The sequence below is a fragment of the Pteropus alecto genome, unplaced genomic scaffold (genome assembly GCF_000325575.1).
Source record: "Pteropus alecto unplaced genomic scaffold, ASM32557v1 scaffold226, whole genome shotgun sequence".
Lineage (NCBI taxonomy): Eukaryota > Metazoa > Chordata > Mammalia > Chiroptera > Pteropodidae > Pteropus > Pteropus alecto.
The window spans coordinates 2,448,436-2,454,082 of record NW_006440132.1 but is presented as its reverse complement, the minus strand read 5'-3'; the positions used below and the strand labels follow the sequence as shown (position 1 = coordinate 2,454,082).

General features: G+C 41.4%; 1 protein-coding gene across 1 annotated transcript in view; it reads right to left on the bottom strand.

Moving 5' to 3' along the window:
- Positions 1–5,647, bottom strand: part of BRINP1 (BMP/retinoic acid inducible neural specific 1) — a 171,576-nt gene that overhangs the window by 120,107 nt on the left and 45,822 nt on the right. The gene's annotated exons all lie outside the window — the stretch shown is intronic.

Sequence of the window (5,647 nt, the reverse complement as noted above, 5' to 3'; positions counted from 1 at the left end):
CACCCCCAGCTGGCCAGGGACTCCTTCAACCTGCTCTCCAGAATTCCTCCGAGAAAAAGAGTTTGTATGGTCAAAAAGGTTTGGTCTAATATTATTAAATGGTCTAGCAAAGATCCCGAAAAGTCCTATAGTTAGGAGGCCTGTGAAGCTCTGTTTGGTTTCCCAAACAAATATTACTTATGTCATCTGAAAGGCAATGCAGCATGTTTAAACATGCAAGCTCTGGGATGTGCTCGCTTGTGACATATCCTACTCTTCCATGAGTTAGCTCTCTTTTCTTGGACAAGTTATGTAAATGGAAATGATAACAATTCCTAAAGAACAGGATTATCATAAGGATCAATCAGGTGGAATAATTTATATACACTGCGTCCATGAGAGCATTCTGTAAGCTTTCAGTGTTAGCAATTAACTTGTCACTATCGTTGTTCTTGTTATTATCATTATTTATTTGCGTATGGAATCTTTTAAAAAAATTTTTCCAGGAAACACCTTTCAACATCACATTACACTAAAGTTCCGTATGTTAAGAAATGCTAATTTAGAGTAATTTTAGCCACACTAATAGAAATATAACTTTTGCATCGTGTGATATCGAGATTCTATCTAGAATCCAGAGGTTGATGGTTTCAAATTCAACCGCAAGCATCCTGCGTAGTGCAATGGTAGACTTGTCTTTCACTGCCACTTGTCTGTAAGCTCCTTGAAAGCAGCCTGTCTGTCCTGCACAGCATCACCTCCCCAGAGTACAGCTTCTGGCATACCTATGTGTCCAGTATGTACCTTTGAATGACGTGTAGATAAGGACCGCATCTCATTTATTTCAATGGAACCATCCACCCACCTCAGCTCCATTTATTTAGCCAAATATATTTACCACAAAACCTACTAAGATACTTTCGTAAAACACACGAAGGAACCATCAGGATAGCAGATTAAAAGTGAGATTCATGCAACTCTGAAATAAATATGGAAGACAGGCAATCGGACTTGGTTTACCAAGATCCAATTGACACTCAACTTTTAAATACTTATTTAAGGAAGCTACACCATAAGCCACAAACTACTTGATCTGCAACCTGCAGGGGAAACCACTCAATATGAAACCAACTCTTAAAGCGTAATGACCATCATTATCAGTATCTCCCCTCTGTCCTGACTTTCCCGAACCAAAGCCTAAAATGGGTACCACAATTCTCGGATTAATTCCAACTCTGAAATAATTGTTAAATTTATAGCAACTACTGATGACCTCAAAGTCAGGGAGGAAAAAACACAAAAAGGCAGTGGAAACACAGGAAACACCTTTGGACCAAACTGACTTTTAAATTAATGTGAGAAGAAAAGAAATAATTTCTAGCAATGCAATCGGCTCTCTGATGCAAAGGAGAGAACTTGCATTGACACAACTCCTGCAAAATTCCACGCTCAATATGACTGATACCTAAGTTATCTGTCATCACAACCACACAAGACATTTCATATTATCTTTGTTTTACACATGCGACAACTGAGTCTCTGAGAACTTGTGACTTGTCCATGGTCAAAAGAAGTCTCTTGGCGTTTGGTAATAAATTGATTCACTAAGAACCAGAGAGAGTCATGAACACAAAGAGTTCAAGGCTCGTCTTGTGCAGTCTCTAACACCTGCTTTGGATTCCCAGCTCAGCCACTTCTCAGATGTGTGACGTGGACAATGTGCTTAGCCTCTTGGTGCTTAGTTTTCTCATTTGTCATATGGCCAAAAACGGTATTTCCCTCACAGAAAGACTGGATTTAATGACTAATATATGCATGAGCTTAACAGAAAGTTAGGAATAAATGATTTTATTAGAATGGTAATTTAGAACCTTAATAAAAAATATTCCAGATGTAAAGAAATTTCAATTTTAAAGGCAATCTCACACAAATTTTATCTCATCTGACCTACTAGGTAGGAAAGACATCATTATTCCTTCCTACAGAGAAGAAATTGAGTATGTGGGCAGCTACTCATTCATCTCTATCCAGGGACTGATACTTGTTTCCTTATTGATTCTTTTTTTTCTATTATACTTCACTCCCAACTCTGAGCTTGGCGAAGGAGCGGGTGGACACTGTGGGCTGTGGGGTGTCTGTATGTGAGCGCTCACTTTATTGTTTACTTTTGCTCATCTCTTTATCACCAAATCATAGCACAGCTTATGGCATATTATTAGTGTTAAGTTCTGAAGCAATGGATGTATGAAGGAGTGAATGGCGCATGAATGAATTTGCCCAAGATGACAAAGTTAAAAAGTGGCACCAAAATAAACAAAACCTGAGCCTCCAGACTCCAAGTCCAGAGTCCTCTCTGCTACCCCCATGCTGTATTTTTAAATGACAGTATTTCACAGAATCATGGAGTCTCAGGGACGGAAAGGCCCTTGGAAACCACTCCCATTTCACAGATGAGGAAATAGAGGCTCAAAGAAGTTCCATTATTTGGCCAAAATCATGCATCAAGGAGGCAGGCAAGCTGGGCCAGCAAATTTCCCTGACTCCAAGATCGAGGATGCTGCCACTAGACCCTGGAAGGTTCATGCAGAAAAATCCCCCAGTCTCCATGTATCAGCTCAGGCTTGTGAGTAACAGAGCATACACTTCGTGCACCCAAACCACTACCTGTGCACGTAGTGATGCTCAGCCTGTGAAGCAACAGGAGAGAGGGCTTCCGCTGGGATTTATCTGAAAGGCTCTCATGGTTGCCAGTGGCACTGTCTCCCCGCCAGGACTCTGTGAGCTGAAAGCAGCCTCTGCATGCATATGCATGAGGAAGGCGATGGCCTTAACCCACTAAGTGAGGGGAGGAGATGTCCTCCCACTTTCTTTCTGAAGCTTTCAGATCACCCAGAGCTCTAGCCTGAATTCAGGGTGAGAGGAACTGGCCAAAGCTTGAGGTCCAGGACACTTCAATAAGGCTGGCTCTCTAAGCAGAAGACAATATGGCACATTCCAGTAGTAGAGCCTGTCCTTCATGATGCAAATGTCAAGTCCGTAATGTGCTATGTCCATGTTAGCACACAGGAAGAAACAAAGGAAGTCACCGGTGGACATGTTTTAGTGTTTCAACAAAGCAGCATGCAATGAGGAGAAAGTGTCAATTGATAATCGCCTCAATGAGCATGTCCTAGTTGGCTTATGCTCTGGTCTGAAGCTGGCCTGGGCAGGCACACACGCCTCTGGGTGCCCCTGTGCATGTCAGTATGGGCTGTGATAGGAGCCTCACAAAATCTTTATATACAATAGGATGCAGATCAATGTGTATGGCATTGACGTTGTCCCAGTAATGCCTGTCATGCACTATTTTCTTTGTAGCAGAGTGTGTGTGTGTGTGTGTGTGTGTGTGTGTGTGTGTGTTTAATTAATGTCTGTCTCTCCTAGGAGAGCAGGGATCATGTTTGTTTTACCCATCACTGTATCATCTCCCCCAAAACAGCACTGGGACTGTAGCTGGTGCTTAATAATTATTTGAGGATTAAATAAAGGAAGGAAGAAATAACTGGATGACCAGGGGCCTGACTTCAGGGTTGAACTCCATCATTTAATTAACCATGTGACCTTGGTTGACTCTTATACTTAATTTCAGAGCTAGAGAGAAGCTTAGGAATCAGCTCGTTGGTTGATTGCAAACTTTATTTCAGTCATGAAATTCCAAGAAAAGCATACGTGAAGGCTGCACCCAAAAGCAGAAGCAGCCAACCTTCTCTTACACAAAGGTTGAAAACCACTGATCTATCTCAAGCCTGTCATTGGATAGATGAGGAAAGCAGGATCCAGGAGAGGAGGGGGCTGGCCTAATGTCACAAGAAAAGTGCCTGGAAAGCTGGAATTAGTATCCAGACGTCTTGACCCCCAAGCTAATTAGAAACCTTTCACTTCTCAGCATCTCTACAACTACCTCCGAAATATTTACAGAGAGTTTGTGAGGAAAAATGATTGGAAGAGCCAAAAAAACCCCCTCTATATTTGGATATCACATCGAAAGGGCCATGAGGCGTAGTGATTGAAAGGAGGGCTTTGGGTCAGGGAGATGTGGTTGGACCCCAGTTCCACTCCTCACCAGATAGATGAGCAGGGCAGTGCATTCAAACTCCTCGAGTCTCGGTTTTCCTCTCTGGAAAATGTCAAGGCACTGCCCATCTCACGGCATATGTTGTGCTTACTGACTGACCTCTCTTCATAGTACATCACAAGTGCTCAATTAAAGGCTGCTACTGTTGAACATTCTGTGGTTTTGTGGTATCTGTGGTTCTATTCAAGACATCCATTTAAGTCTAGGTTATTTCAATAGAAATCACAAATATACATTAATCATCTAACTTGCATGATGGCTCTCTTATAAATTCCATTATGGTCATCACTGTGTCATATCAGGACTATTTATATTCAGGCCAACTTACTTTTAGTATCTAGAACAGGGTTAGGCATACAGTTGTTGCTAAAAACATTTGTAAACAATGAGTGAATGCCTTTACTTCTAGCATATTTATTTGTGTGACTGGACATAATTAGATTTTGTTTCTAGTCTAGACTCCACCTTTTCTCAACTACATAACTTTATTCAAGCCAGTCATCTCCTGGTCTTCAAAATGGAAATATGAGCCCCAGTTATCCCAACTTTAAGGTGTCATCAGGGGGCTAAAATGGAAGAGAAAGCCACATATAAAACCAAGAGGCTATTATTATATGACAAAACACGAACAGAATAAGATATCTGGACCTTTACTACTTCGTCTCTTCCCCTAAATTCAATATCGTCAAGCCAGCATCTTTTCCAGTACCGGGGACTTCAGATATTGGAGCATTCCGTTAAGTAATCAGTGAGCATCCGTATTTGGTTCAGGCATATTTACAAACAGTAATGGCTGTATTCTGTCAGAAACTATGTCAAAGATCCAAATTTGAAAATGAGTAGATAACTATTATTCTTGGGTGGTATAGAAATAGTTCTCCGAAGGGGTAGCCCTTTTAATCAATAACTTTATTTTTGAAATTCTGATATTACCTTTTGAAAGAAAAAATGCCCCATATTTCTCATCCCTGGGCTTTTTCACCTGTTCTTGCACACCCCATCTTCATTTTCCTTTGTGCTCCTGCTTTTCATCATGCCCAGAGCACCTCTCCCCAATAACTCTGATTAGTTACCGCTCATTGAGGCTCACAGAAAGTTCGTCTGTAAACTCTTGTACAAATAGCACACTGCTAGACCTCAGCCACTAGTGGTTCAACTTTTAAGCCAGGATTTGGCTATTCAGCCTAGAATCAGAGGCACTTGCAGCTGGTAGAGATTTCATGAATCACCCATCCCTAGTCCACAATGCCACAAAATATGCAAAAGAGACAGGCTTGTTTTCATATCAGATATATAGAAGATATAAGACCAGAATCCATGGCTTCCCAGCTGTAGGCCAGGGTGCTTCCCTTCACCATGATTCCAGCTCTTCGACTGACCTGGCCCAGAAGTGTTAGGCTTTGCCCTTCCTCCTTGACCTTAAGACAAAGATGACATCTCTAGAAAGGTTTTCACATTTTCCAATTCTCCAATTCATTTATGTCCACTTTATTTATTGGGTGTTCCTGATATAAGGCAAAACAAAAATCACTCTGGGGGATCCAGAAATAAATG